Source organism: Pecten maximus, chromosome 10 (assembly GCF_902652985.1).
Source record: "Pecten maximus chromosome 10, xPecMax1.1, whole genome shotgun sequence".
Classification (NCBI taxonomy): domain Eukaryota; kingdom Metazoa; phylum Mollusca; class Bivalvia; order Pectinida; family Pectinidae; genus Pecten; species Pecten maximus.
The window spans coordinates 37,060,938-37,076,798 of record NC_047024.1 but is presented as its reverse complement, the minus strand read 5'-3'; positions in this window follow the sequence as shown (position 1 = coordinate 37,076,798).

The following is a 15,861-nucleotide window of genomic DNA, read 5'->3' as shown; positions in this document are numbered from 1 at the left end:
CTTGGTTTTATCCGCATTCACTTCTCGTTTCCATTGATTGGACTATTCATATAAGTTATTTAAAAGTTTTGAAGACCATCGATTGTTTTAGAAATCAATACTAAATCATCTGCATACAACAGTAGAAATAAAGTTCTCCAAAATCGTAATTAGTGGCACCATTTTCAATGAAACTAGTTTCAAAATCATTGACAAATAAAGAAAAAAGTAAATGGGACAATATTTCGCCTTGCATAAATCCGACATAGTTTGTGAAATAATTTGAGCATCTGCCGTTAATTAATACACAAGAATAAAGGGACTTATCTATCTTTAGAAATTTACCTCTGATGCCCAACTTTGATAATTTATACTACAGACTTACCCTATCAACGTTTACATAGATAACTTATCAAACGTATGCCACTAAAGTTATTTAGGTCAGTACAGACACCATTTTTATGTACAGGTACAATAATTGCAGAGGACCATTCACTTTGAATGCATCCTGAATCTAATATATATTTAAAAAGTAAATTCAAAACCGGAAGTAAACACTCCAGCCTGTCGCCCTCGTATTTAAATATTGCCATTTTAATCTAGATTCCAATACTTTATATTGTCTTTTTCTAAGCGTAAGTTCTGCGTGGGTTCTTTCATTTTTGGTATCACCAGTTTGTCCAGTTGTATATAAGTTACCGTCGATATAAAGTTTGTCGCGAACTTAACGAGTGTTATGTCCATTAGCCTTGTCTTGCTTCCTCACGGGATACAGATTGCGGCGCACGGTTTCAATTTCAGCAGGAAACTGTTTGATAACTTTAATTTCACTACTCACAGAATCATACTTGTCACTAGGGTATTTGGTGCTCTCCTCTATGTCACGAGACTGTAAACCAATGTCATGAATCTTTTTTCCAATTCAACGTTTTTCACTTTAACATTGCCCTACTCATGTTCCAACTAATTCACTTTAATAGACAAGGCGGACAGTGTATCCTGTACTTTGTCAACTGCAGTATTGTTGAAACGGGTATCAATTTTAGAGATAAGATCCAATATTGCATCAAGTTTTCGGTCAGTTGAGGAGTTACTAAAATATTCGGAGTATAACACATCGTGGGCTCCTCCAACAACCTCGGATGTAGGCTTGGCCATAGCTGTATATCACTTATATCAGACTGTCACTGTCACGACGACCAAGACAACACAGGTAACACTTATACAGGTAAGGCGAGAACCCATCAGAAGCGTAAAGTGAGTCCAAACAAAGGAACTGGTTTATTATGCAATGTATATATATAATGGTACGACTGTATCAAATCAATGTTCATTTCACAGTGAATTACAGCATTAATCTTTATTTCACCGATACCTGTCCGTTGGGACGAAGGTTCCCCAGTGAACTGCTCATTCTATATACATTTCTGTACAACCATTAATTGAAACAGCCCCAGGAAAATGCATCTTAAATAAAAACATGTTTGATAAAGTCCAAGACACTACCTCCCTACATTGTCACTTAATTCAGAATTTTGATTTTGAATGTAAGATATCCAGTCACTTGCAGATTATCCTTGATAGTGTAGACGAGGGCATTCTTAGTCTACACGACATATCCTTAAAATGGCATGTTCAATCTCAGTTTGATAAGTCACAAAAAATCATCCTTCAGTGTCAACTTTTTCTGTACAGAACCAGAAGTCACCAAGTTAAAGAACCACTTCAAACAGCAGAAAACTTTGAATTCCACTATAAAAGATTGTTTTGTGTCCATTTATATATAGTAGACTCGCCAAAAGTCTCTGAACCATATTTAGCAGTTTATATTTTCCAAATCTTTCCTGACAGCATTCATCTGCTAGCTGCTCTTTTTAAACATAGGTTTTCTGAAGAAAGACACTCATCTTTCTTGGCATGTTCGTCATATGATGGTACAATATAATTAAAATTAGATGTACATGATCCACCCCGTAAACTCCATATGAACATCTAATTTTAAATAGATTGTATGATGATGAAGATTGTGGAGATTCTGTAACTAGATGTGCATATACACTTATGCTTACTGTATCTACATAAATATGTAAATACAAATCAATCTATATAGATAATTTAAATCCGATATCTCATTACACTACCTTATTGGGAAAAAATTAAAATCATTTTGACCTGAACCAAGCAGAACCAGGATTATATAATAATACTGGCTCATGTTGTTACAAGTCTTATTGTGTGTTTTTTTAAATTTTGTTTAAGTATTTCTATGATGAATACATTTTATTAATTGATATTTGACACCCTGCAACTATCTAACACAAAACAACATTCGGTGAACGCCATTCTTCATATCAACGTAATTCAGTGTCAGGGATTACTGTAAATCACTTATATTTCGCGTGGGATTTATTTTCGCGTTAATACACGAGGAGAGTCAATCGTGAATTCAAATCCTTCGCGATTTTTCGTACAAAATCATCAACCCTGGTGACATCATATTGATTCTATCGTTATCATTACACATGCTTTCATACAAATTTGCGAATATCAGAAACACGTGATGGCCACACATTGCCTTTAATTTCAGAAATCTGTCAAACCCTGTACTTTTAAGCGATAACCCCATAACTTCAAAAAAGTACAGCAGCACGTGTGCCACAATAAATAAGCAAAACCACCCATATGTGTTGATCTGTCCACAGGTGCCTGACTCGTTTTATAAAATAATAACATATAGAGTACATATAAATGAGAAAGGTTCTGAACTCCCCCAGGCTTGAAATCTGATGTATTTATTTCTAAGTACCGTAGCTTCGGTTGTATTGGGTGGATTTTTTCGAAGTAGGACTTAAATTGAAGAGAAATGGTCAATCTTTAAAATAAGCCATAGCATTCTGATTGGTTAAATACATTTCTATAACCAATCAGAATGCTTGTTCAAATTTACCGCGGCTAGCACAACATGGCTACTCAAGGGGAAAATCTTCTATCAGTATGCATAAACAGTCCCGGGGCCGTCGACAGGGTGCTCGTATACATAAAGTAAGTGTATGTAATAGTTGTATTCGGTGATCTGATGAAGCGTACCTCTTGATTAACCCGTGGACTTCGTATTTAAAGCTATGTCCAATCGAGTCAAAGTGTGGTGACCCCGATACGTCAACTTGTCCGACTAAACAAAATCGAGGGGATTTTGAAGTTTCACGCCCGATTTCGTAAACTAATATCGAGAAATCAACAACATGTTATGGCTTATTTTAAAGATTGACCATTTCTCTTCAATTTAAGTCCTACTTCGAAAAAAATCCACCCAATACAACCGAAGCTACGGTACTTAGAAATAAATACATCAGATTTCGAGCCTGGGGGAGTTCAGAACCTTTCTCATTTATATGTACTCTATATGTTATTATTTTATAAAACGAGTCAGGCACCTGTGATCTGTCGAGTCGGATCGCCCGAGTTTCTTGCGCGGAGGAAAATATCACGAGTGTGCGGAGAGCACACTCGTGATATTTTCCTCCGCGCAAGAAACTCGGGCGATCCGACTCGACAGATCAACACATATGGGTGGTTTTGCTTTTATCACATACCTTTATTAATTACAACTTTCCTTAATTATGAAATCCATTTGCGGTTTCAAGTGACGTCACATCACTATGTATTATTTTCGTTTTCAATGAAGAAAAAAAAATCGTCATCTCGTCATCATAAGTTCGCCAACTGATTAAAAGTGTAGGCCTAGTTGACAGATCTAGCCAGTTTACACTTTATCAATATTTTTGTACTGATTAACTCCTTTCTGTTTTCAAACTGATAATGTAAAGGAAAATCACAACACTAATTGATGCAAAATCATTTATTTGCAATCAGATAACGTTATATGTTAATAAATTCTCCGAACTGTCAGTGAAAGTGTTCGGCATTTAATTATGATTTAAAATACAACATCGTTTACTTCAAGCAGCAAAATTTACAAATACTGTTTAATTTAATTTGATTTAGCATTAGTTCAGCATGGATATAGTAAAAAAAATCAAATTAAACCTATATATCGATGGCATCAAACACATTCTCCATACCTAGACATTTATGGTATCACTGTTGTTATATTACATAGGTATGTGATAAATTACAGTAACATAGTTTATAACAAGCAAAATATCTATTTTTTGAATTACGTCATAAGCAGTAGGAAAACCACAAATAACGTAACCACTGGGACGGCTACTGTATACTATGTTTTTAAACACTGCACAAACAAGTCAGGCCGATTTAAGACCTGTCATCTTCCGGACATTGTGAATCAATAATATTTTTTAATCTCTATGAATCAAGAGTTATTGATATCTGTTTCTTACCTTGAATACAACTCATCGCATTATACAAAGATGAATGAACGTAGAGCGTTCTCATTCGTATGTTTTATAAGTACCTAAAACCAGTAAGAAAATCCTATGTAAATTTGAGTAGATTATTTTGAGCAGGTTACTTGTCATAACTAGGACATTTCTTAAAATGCATTAGGTAGCAGTGTACAGTAAAATGCCCAATTCTGAAAAATATGGCACATGTTTTAGATATGTAAACATTGTCAGTTAATCCTACATATTACCTCTAATAAAATATATATATTTGCAATCGGTACAACATTTGCAATTTTAAAACAGCTCTGAAGGATAAGTAAATTTATTTTTTCTGTGATTTTTAGAGCTGTGAATACCATGGTAACAGCTTAAATATTGCTTAAAATTTGCAAAATATTATGATATTTGACCCAAAATGACACAATTCTCTACACAATTTTTTTTCTGAAACCTATTTGAAATTAAATATCTCTATCCCAAAGACAGAATTAATCTTGTTTTGACATATGTTGTAAATTAAGTTTTCCTGCTATCTTACCTTTACTGTGGACTTCCATTTTTCGCTTTAGGCAAAACTAAATTTCCTGTGTAAAACACACTATCGAAAAATCCGGAAATTTAAAATCGGGAACCAATTTATTAATTTTTGTTTTTTACAAATGTGAAGCCTGTATGTACTACTTCTTACTGAATATACCAATTATAGTGTACATTTATTTTTTCATTTTTTATGCATATCATAATACAGGAGTTATTTGCTTAACAAAAAAATCGCCATGGCCAGGCTGTCCTTCTGTAGTGTGCTAGCCTACCTTATAAACTTGCTATTGCGTAATGGTATGTTCAGTAACTTGTTTAATAAGTTGTACTAAATATATACCACTTACGAAACAAAAGAAATGAAGACAAAAAAACCTTGGGCGATTTCGCGCGAAACGACCCTCAGGGCGAAACGACCCGTCTACAATTACAATTAATTCCTGTCCCTTGACAACGGACTTGATTGCACTTGAATGCGAAAACCATTGAACGGCCATTTTGAATACATGAACTCTGAATGAGAAATCATGCAATAACTGACTTGCAGCATCCTTCTCACTTCGAACAAACAGAAAGAGTCGGTGAAGAAAAACTCACTTTGCGAGTCCCCATACCTCATCTCTTCATTGGTTTCTGTAAAATTTACCTATACGAGTATTTCTCAGTAAGGGAATCTTGGCTCAACATTAACAACACAGTCTGTCATTATGCATCCTAGAGTATACAAAGCTATTTTCATATGGAATGAATTTCTTGGTTTAGTTGTATTACAAGGTAAACTGTAACCAGAGGTTTTAGAAAATTATATAGTATGAAACTTTTGTATTGCTTTCCAGATACGGTGCAAGGGAAGGTTTAACGCGTATGTACAATTTGTTTACATAAGAAATCCGTTTGGAATTCTAGTAACTTCCGTCTGTATCTTTCCAGAAATAGTATACATGTATTTGAATGTGTAATTTTGTATAAGGAAACGGCTCCTGGAGATTTTAAACTTTTCCGGGAAATGCTTTTATTGAAATCAAGAAATTGTTGTTTCAAATTTGATATTGTTATTTTTCTTTACTTTAAAAGTGTCATTAGATATTGTATTGATAGTTTATTAATATCATGACTTACTGCATACTTCCCACCTCTCACAATGGCAAGGTGTGGGTAATAAATCATTTCCCTGGTGTTTCTTCCATATCATTATGGATATCCTTAGGTGTTAAGCCGTTTTTATGCAAACAATGGATCACTGCTCTTTCACCGATTTTGTCCATTTTGCAAAAGTCGCTTGTCTTGTTTATTTTAGAGTACTACCTCGCCTCGTCGATATAAACTAACCAAATGAGACCAGTCCATGGGAACACGGCCATATATAGTCAGAGAATAGTAGGACTTAAAAAGAACATCCTTGAGTACCTCCTTCGATAGTAAGAGATTTGATTAAACTCAAAATTAACCATACTTATTCAAATGTTATTTTCTAGACCCAGACTCACTCAATTAGTTTTTGATTATTATTTTACCTGTATTTACATATATTCTATACTGTTCATATTCTTGATATAAGAATGTGGTGAACCTGCGACCTGCTTCAAAAGTCAGCTGATCCCTGAATATCTCTGATTGATTTACTAAATTCAAAACTAGTATATTCAACTAGAATCTTTTTATTCAAATGTATAATTACACAGTTTGTTATATCTAACATATGAAAGCTTTGCTTTGATGCAGGGGCATTCAGTCTGAATCTAGCACACTAAGATGGATGGCTACAGAAGGAGGAGTAAGACATTTTATGCCTGAACATCTATAGTGCTGCTGGATTTAAGGTTGGGTGCCAATCCTGTATCTAAGCAATAGCTATTAGCTGAGAACAATTTTTTTTATAACTCTGTAACATGATCATAATTTGACAAAGGATATACTAGAACCTTATTACCTCCCTTTTCCACTAATTGTTAGTTCTTTTTATAATTACCTCCCTTTGAACATAAAAATCAATATATTCATAAAAAAAATCATCTCCATTGATATTTCATCTCCATTGACTTAATTTATATACATATTTCTTATACTTTTTCACTTTCAATTGTTTTAGTTTAATTCTGTTCTGTTTGTATTGGGAAAGACTTATATAGGCCAAGCCTGCTGTCTAACCCATTTGTATAAATGTTATACAATACAATATGTTGAAATGAAATGAGTACCTCCTTCAATACGAGGCTCACAATATATCAATGAACCCTCGTAGATTACCATCATATATACGTAAGAATCGTTATATTCTGAGGGTGGACTAGAACCACTAGAAAATAGAAGGAAAAGGAGAAAACCGTACATGTTCTTCAAAACTCACGATAATCTCACACAGAGCTATCTTACAGCTTTACTACCCCCTTTAGTTTCGCAAAATGCAAATACATCCTTCGTAATGCTAACAACTACTGTTTACCTTATTTTAGACTTCATCTTACAAACGCAACATTTCCCCCTCTGCTATTCAACTTTGAGCACCTTATACCCTAATATAAGACAGAGCATGTCAGTCTCAGTATTTAAAGACACTCTTCGTAAGCGCTTAATGCCATAAACAGTCCCAATTATTATTGATTGGTGACAGAAAAACTAATATTTTGCATGACAGATTAAGATGTAGATCGAGAACCATAAAAAACGAAATATTTCATACTAATTTGATTGATTTCCAATTTTGTTAAATTATATTGAAACTGCGTATCAAGTTTTCTTTAATTGTAACAAGAATGTAGATAAGATTCCGAGTTTCTTGCTCGGAGGAAAATATCACGAGTGTGCGGAGCACACGAGTTATATTTTTCCTCCGCGCAAGAAACGAGGGCGATCCGACTCGACAGATCAACACATATGGGTGGTTTTGCTTTTATCACATACCTTTATTAATTACAACTTTCCTTAATTATGAAATCCATTTGCGGTTTCAAGTGACGTCACATCATTATGTATTATTTTCGTTTTCAATGAAGAAAAACAATCGTCATATCGTCATCATAAGTTCGCCAACTGATTAAAAGTGTAGGCCTAGTTGACAGATCTAGCCAGTTTACACTTTATCAATATTTTTGTACTGATTAACTCCTTTCTGTTATCAAACTGATAATGTAAAGGAAAATCACAACACTAATTGATGCAAAATCATTTATTTGTAATCAGATAACGTTATATGTTAATAAATTCTCTCTGAACTGTCAGTGAAAGTGTTCGGCATTTAATTATGATTTAAAATACAACATCGTTTACTTCAAGCAGCAAAATTTACAAATACTGTTTAATTTAATTTGATTTAGCATTAGTTCAGCATGGATATAGTAAAAAAATCAAATTAAACCTATATATCGATGGCATCAAACACATTCTCCATACCTAGACATTTGTTGTATCACTGTTGTTAGATTACATAGGTATGTGATAAATTACAGTAACATAGTTTATAACAAGCAAAATATCTATTTTTTGAATTACGTCATAAGCAGTAGGAAAACCACAAATAACGTAACCACTGGGACGGCTACTGTATACTATGTTTTTAAACACTGCACAAACAAGTCAGGCCGATTTAAGACCTGTCATCTTCCAGACATTGTGAATCAATAATATTTTTTAATCTCTATGAATCAAGAGTTTTTGATATCTGTTTCTTACCTTGAATACAACTCATCTCATTATACAAAGATGAATGAACGTAGAGCGTTCTCATTCGTATGTTTTATAAGTACTAAAACCAGTAAGAAAATCCTATGTAAATTTGAGTAGATTATTTTGAGCAGGTTACTTGTCATAACTAGGACATTTCTTAAAATGTATTAGGTAGCAGTGTACAGTAAAATGCCCAATTCTGAAAAATATGGCACATGTTTTAGATATGTAAACATTGTCAGTTAATCCTACATATTACCTCTAATAAAATATATATATTTGCAATCGGTACAACATTTGCAATTTTAAAACAGCTCTGAAGGATAAGTAAATTTATTTTTTCTGTGATTTTTAGAGCTGTGAATACCATGGTAACAGCTTAAATATTGCTTAAAATTTGCAAAATATTATGATATTTGACCCAAAATGACACAATTCTCTACACAATTTTTTTTCTGAAACCTATTTGAAATTAAATATCTCTATCCCAAAGACAGAATTAATCTTGTTTTGACATATGTTGTAAATTAAGTTTTCCTGCTATCTTACCTTTACTGTGGACTTCCATTTTTCGCTTTAGGCAAAACTAAATTTCCTGTGTAAAACACACTATCGGAAAATCCGGAAATTTAAAATCGGGAACCAATTTATTAATTTTTGTTTTTTACAAATGTGAAGCCTGTATGTACTACTTCTTACTGAATATACCAATTATAGTGTACATTTATTTTTTCATTTTTTATGCATATCATAATACAGGAGTTATTTGCTTAACAAAAAAATCGCCATGGCCAGGCTGTCCTTCTGTAGTGTGCTAGCCTACCTTATAAACTTGCTATTGCGTAATGGTATGTTCAGTAACTTGTTTAATAAGTTGTACTAAATATATACCACTTACGAAACAAAAGAAATGAAGACAAAAAAACCTTGGGCGATTTCGCGCGAAACGACCCTCAGGGCGAAACGACCCGTCTACAATTACAATTAATTCCTGTCCCTTGACAACGGACTTGATTGCACTTGAATGCGAAAACCATTGAACGGCCATTTTGAATACATGAACTCTGAATGAGATATCATGCTATAACTGACTTGCAGCATCCTTCTCACTTCGAACAAACAGAAAGAGTCGGTGAAGAAAAACTCACTTTGCGAGTCCCCATACCTCATCTCTTCATTGGTTTCTGTAAAATTTACCTATACGAGTATTTCTCAGTAAGGGAATCTTGGCTCAACATTAACAACACAGTCTGTCATTATGCATCCTAGAGTATACAAAGCTATTTTCATATGGAATGAATTTCTTGGTTTAGTTGTATTACAAGGTAAACTGTAACCAGAGGTTTTAGAAAATTATATAGTATGAAACTTTTGTATTGCTTTCCAGATACGGTGCAAGGGAAGGTTTAACGCGTATGTACAATTTGTTTACATAAGAAATCCGTTTGGAATTCTAGTAACTTCCGTCTGTATCTTTCCAGAAATAGTATACATGTATTTGAATGTGTAATTCTATATAAAGAAACGGCTCCTGAAGATTTTAAACTTTTCCGGGAAATGCTTTTATTGAAATCAAGAAATTGTTGTTTCAAATTTGATATTGTTATTTTTCTTTACTTTAAAAGTGTCATTAGATATTGTATTGATAGTTTATTAATATCATGACTTACTGCATACTTCCCACCTCTCACAATGGCAAGGTGTGGGTAATAAATCATTTCCCTGGTGTTTCTTCCATATCATTATGGATATCCTTAGGTGTTAAGCCGTTTTTATGCAAACATTGGATCACTGCTCTTTAACCGATTTTGTCCATTTTGCAAAAGTCGCTTGTCTTGTTTATTTTAGAGTACTACCTCGTCGATATAAACTAACCAAATGAGACCAGTCCATGGGAACACGGCCATATATAGTCAGAGAATAGTAGGACTTAAAAAGAACATCCTTGAGTACCTCCTTCGATGATAGTAAGAGATTTGATTAAACTCAAAATTAACCATACTTATTCAAATGTTATTTTCTAGACCCAGACTCACTCAATTAGTTTTTGATTATTATTTTACCTGTATTTACATATATTCTATACTGTTCATTTTCTTGATATAAGAATGTGGTGAACCTGCGACCTGCTTCAAAAGTCAGCTGATCCCTAAATATCTCTGATTGATTTACTTAATTCAAAACTAGTATATTCAACTAGAATCTTTTTATTCAAATGTATAATTATACAGTTTGTTATATCTAACATATGAAAGCTTTGCTTTGATGCAGGGGCATTCAGTCTGAATCTAGCACACTAAGATGGATGGCTACAGAAGGAGGAGTAAGACATTTTATGCCTGAACATCTATAGTGCTGCTGGATTTAAGGCTGGGTGCCAATCCTGTATCTAAGCAATAGCTATTAACTGAGAACAATTTTTTTTATAACTCTGTAACATGATCATAATTTGACAAAGGATATACTAGAACCTTATTACCTCCCTTTTCCACTAATTGTTAGTTCTTTTTATAATTACCTCCTTTTGAACATAAAAATCAATATATTCATAAAAAAAATCATCTCCATAGATATTTCATCTCCATTGACTTAATTTATATACATATTTCTTATACTTTTTCACTTTCAATTGTTTTAGTTTCATTCTGTTCTGTTTGTATTGGGAAAGACTTATATAGGCCAAGCCTGCTGTCTAACCCATTTGTATAAATGTTATACAATACAATATGTTGAAATGAAATGAGTACCTCCTTCAATACGAGGCTCACAATATATCAATGAGCCCTCGTAGATTACCATCATATATACGTAAGAATCGTTATATTCTGAGGGTGGACTAGAACCACTAGAAAATAGAAGGAAAAGGAGAAAACCTTACATGTTCTTCAAAACTCACGATAATCTCACACAGAGCTATCTTACAGCTTTACTACCCCCTTTAGTTTCGCAAAATGCAAATATATCCTTCGTAATGCTAACAACTACTGTTTACCTTATTTTAGACTTCATCTTACAAACGCTACATTTCCCCCTCTGCTATTCAACTTTGAGCACCTTATACCCTAATATAAGTCAGAGCATGTCAGTCTCAGTATTTAAAGACACTCTTCGTAAGCGCTTAATGCCATAAACAGTCCCACTTATTATTGATTGGTGACAGAAAAACTAATATTTTGCATGACAGATTAAGGTGTAGATCGAGAACCATAAAAAACGAAATATTTCATGCTAATTTGATTGATTTCCAATTTTGTTAAATTATATTGAAACTGCGTATCAAGTTTTCTTTAATTGTAACAAGAATGTAGATAAGAGAGTAAAATGATATCGCGAATTAAATGAGTTCATCCCACTAGCCCTACAACTAATATTCCATGGAAGTCATTATTTATCAAAAGAATTAAGAAAACGAAAGAAAATGTCTCCACACTTAGCAATATATTCGTGATGCATTTTAATCTATTTTGATTTCTCCTTACCAGCTGTCTTCCTTTTCCTTAAGTCAAAGATCAATATATGTGTGTACAAGTGAATAGTGTACACTGACATTTTTAAACTAGACAGTGTATTTTATCTTTCTCGACTCATATAACACTTGCGAAACGGAGATATCATAAGGAAAGGAAAGACAAAGGTGTTTTAGCAAAACATTGCTGGAGATATAATGAACATTGCATGAACAGACAAAAGTATGAAATAGTGACATGTCAACAAATGTCAGCTGGGTCGGGAACGATCACTAAGTCAATTTTTAAAACATTTTAAAAATTTCTTGTAAAAATATTCAGATTATTCTTCATAAATTGTAAATGAAGGAGACTCATTCTCTCCCATCATTCACACTTCTTAACATCCCATCTCTACCTTTCCCAATCTCCAATTACCGAAAATAGTATCACTATGTTAAACTATAATTCCATCTTGTGTAAATACTTACGTGTTGTATAATGTTGTTGGGAAAAGGCTTCATATATGTTGGAAAACTTGTGCCCGATCCCCGTTGTATCAAAACTGATATGATCAGAGCGGCTCATTCAAGATGGCCGTTTCAATAGTCCTTAACCATGATAACTCATACATGTATACAAAGGTAACTTTTCAAGTGCTCATATCGACCTCGCGTGAGAGTGAACAGCCTGTCCCCAATGTTGCTCCACATTATGGCGGAGAAAATATTGACTGACATTTCTCAGTCCTCCAGCCAGTGCCCAGTTGTTCAAAAGGTTAGTTTTTAGTCAGTTTAACAACAATTTTAAAATCATTACAAAAGCACTTTTGGTAAAACTTGACAGAATTTAACTAAGCACTAACACTTTTCATTCTCTTCCTACCTGTTAAACCGTATCTTGCTATAGATTTGCCCAACCACTTCTCCCACACTCGTACACTGTATATGATCATCAATTAGTACATAATTCCAACGTTCTCGCTTCAATTAAAAATGCGTCTCCTACATTGTTCACAAGGAAATATGGTGACAATGATTCATAACTCAGTTAACCTTCAATTTCCGGAATGTGAAATTCCACACGTTTTACACGAAATTGCCATGTATCACATGCATTGTCATAATGTTTTACACATGCAAACATCTAAGGTTGATAATTTCATAAGTACGGTTGAGTAAATATAAGTATACTTTAAGGTGACAGGAGTGCAGCATAACAAAAGATTTAATTACTGTCGTGGAGCTACAACATGAAATGTACAACTTACCTATCATGGCGTGTGTGGTCCTGCTAGTATTGACAAAGCTGTCCTAAAGGTTAAAACATATAGTGCGCCAATCAAAAAAGATGGACATATCAGTGATCATAATCCAGGTAGATTACACCAAGTCTGTTTACATAGATCCACATATCATCACGACTAACCTGTCGACACACTACTACATTAATATTAAAGGAAATATATCCATGGTTACGCCCTCATTAGAAGCACTACGGGAACGGCAGAAAGTCATTAGGTGTAACTGGTCTAAGTCACATTACAACCAGAAATCGATGACCAGGTGTGGTTAGTTGCTGTGAATGCAACGAGTGTCCCTGGTGTATATATGACCAGTCGGTACGGTACGCTTGACGAGTACCCGACTTTGGACTCCTCCACCGATACTTCATAGGCTAACGATAGCCTGGGTTGATTGATGGGCTTTAACAGGTATGGTGAGGCAATAGTGCGATTCCCGGTGATGTCACAAAGTCACGTGATTTGAGTGGTAGGCAATACGGGTGTACTCACTTGTTTACATTCTGTGAGTCGATAAATGCCGAACTTTGTAATAAGATATGCCGACATCTTGCTGTGTCATCGGTTCACCTTTTATATCTGAAGAACTTGTTGCAAGAGGTGCCTCCCTGCCTTTACACGTGGACATACCCATCTTTGCCCAAGACATTGAAAGAATACATGACGAATTGCAGTTCGACTCTTAAAAACTTAGAAAGTCATCAAAGACCCCAAGCCTTTGTGTTTAGTTCCTCGTGTAGACTGTCGTGACAACATGTGCTGTTAAGTAACAGAAAAAGAGTACATGTGCCATTTTTTTTATATTCTATGTGAGAAAGTGTAAAACTTATTAAATCTAATTTATTGACATATAAAATAAGTGTCTGAATTGCTACACCAAAATGTGTGTACTGTTGACACTTGCATCAGTGAATATAATGAAGAACATTCTATTCGATATGTCAACAACTGACCAAAAACAATAAATTCCAAACAGTTTCATAATAATATACATGTACTCAAAATACTACATTTATCTTACATAAAAAACGACAAAAAACATAGATATCAATAAATTAAAAGCATACATAGCAAAAATGTACAAAATACATAAAACAATTGCACCGAAACATAAGTTTTTATTCAAACATGGGAAGACTTCCAGCAATTATTTTCTTATTAACTTAAGTTAAAACTAAAATGAAATACTGCATACATGTACATGAATATACAAAAAGACAATTTTTAGCATTTCATCATTAAATCTTATGTTTCCAAACAAATCATAAATATGTTTATAAATATGTGTAGTACATGTATATCTGGCCATGAGCTTACTTAATTCTAGTCAATATATTTGCATTTTTGTTTTATTTTATCCTATGTGGCTTGATCTTATTTTGGCTTCCTAACAAAGTATAAAGATGTTTATTGATGTGTAGCAAATGTATATTTATACTTGTGTATCTGGACAAGGGCTTACTTAATTCTATTGAATATATTTGCATTTGTGTGTGGTTTATTTAATCCTATATGTCTGGATCTAAAACTGTTAGCTTTTTATCATTTATTGATAGACTGGGTGAGAGAATGAGTGTAAGTTGTTTGTGTTATTGTTATGTGGTAATGTTTATGTGAGAGAGTATGAGATGTGTGACATGTTTCAGTTGTGTGGCGAGTAAGAGCCCCCGTATATGAGGATATTGTTTATATTTTTAAGGCTGACCCAAAGGTCCCTACCTTGGCAGCCTTCCAATGTACTCACGCTCTGTGGGATTAAAATGGTTATTGTAAACCAGTAGATAGTTTACCACAACTTAAATTCTCACAAAGTACAATCAATGTATATATTAAATGAACCCAGCCTCTATTTTCTTTGGAAATTTTCTTTTTTTTGGGGGGGGGGGGGGGGGGGGGGGGGGGGGGGTTAAGGGGGAGGGGGTAAGGGGGGGGGGGTAAGGGGGAGGGGGTTTGTATCATTATTTATTCGTATGCTGGTTTCTTGGTTTATGCGGCAGAAGCTCTCTTCCTCGACTATGTCTGGTGTGGATGACTCTGAACTATAGAGAGGGCTTGTCAGAATCTCCGGCATTACATAGTCCATGAAAATTGTCTTAAACTTTGCTAGCACTTTCTGGCAAGATTTTTAGTAATAGTGTATTATATTCGCTATTGTATCTTTCCCTGTGTAGATAATGAAGTCACAAAATTGAACGCGGTGAACAGACATTTGAAGTTGCCCCTGGGTTATCATATTATATCCAAGCTTGAGTTTCAGGTCCTTATCAAGGCAAAAGGAGCTGTCAAATTTTGCTGCATGGTCAAGTTGTGATTTCCTGAATTTGTAAGGACACTTTATTCACGGATACCTTCTCATGAGGCTCCAAGATACGACTTTCTGATGTCAGAGATTAAATGGATAGTTATCATGGCTTCCTTTTCTCTAGATGTCTCCAGAGTCCCATGAAACATATTTTGTCCTTGAAAGATAATAGGATGGAAATCCAACAATTCTTCTTACTAAATTGTCTTGCTTATTGGTATTTCGCCTTACAAACATATCATGAGCTTTACTGGCCGTAAT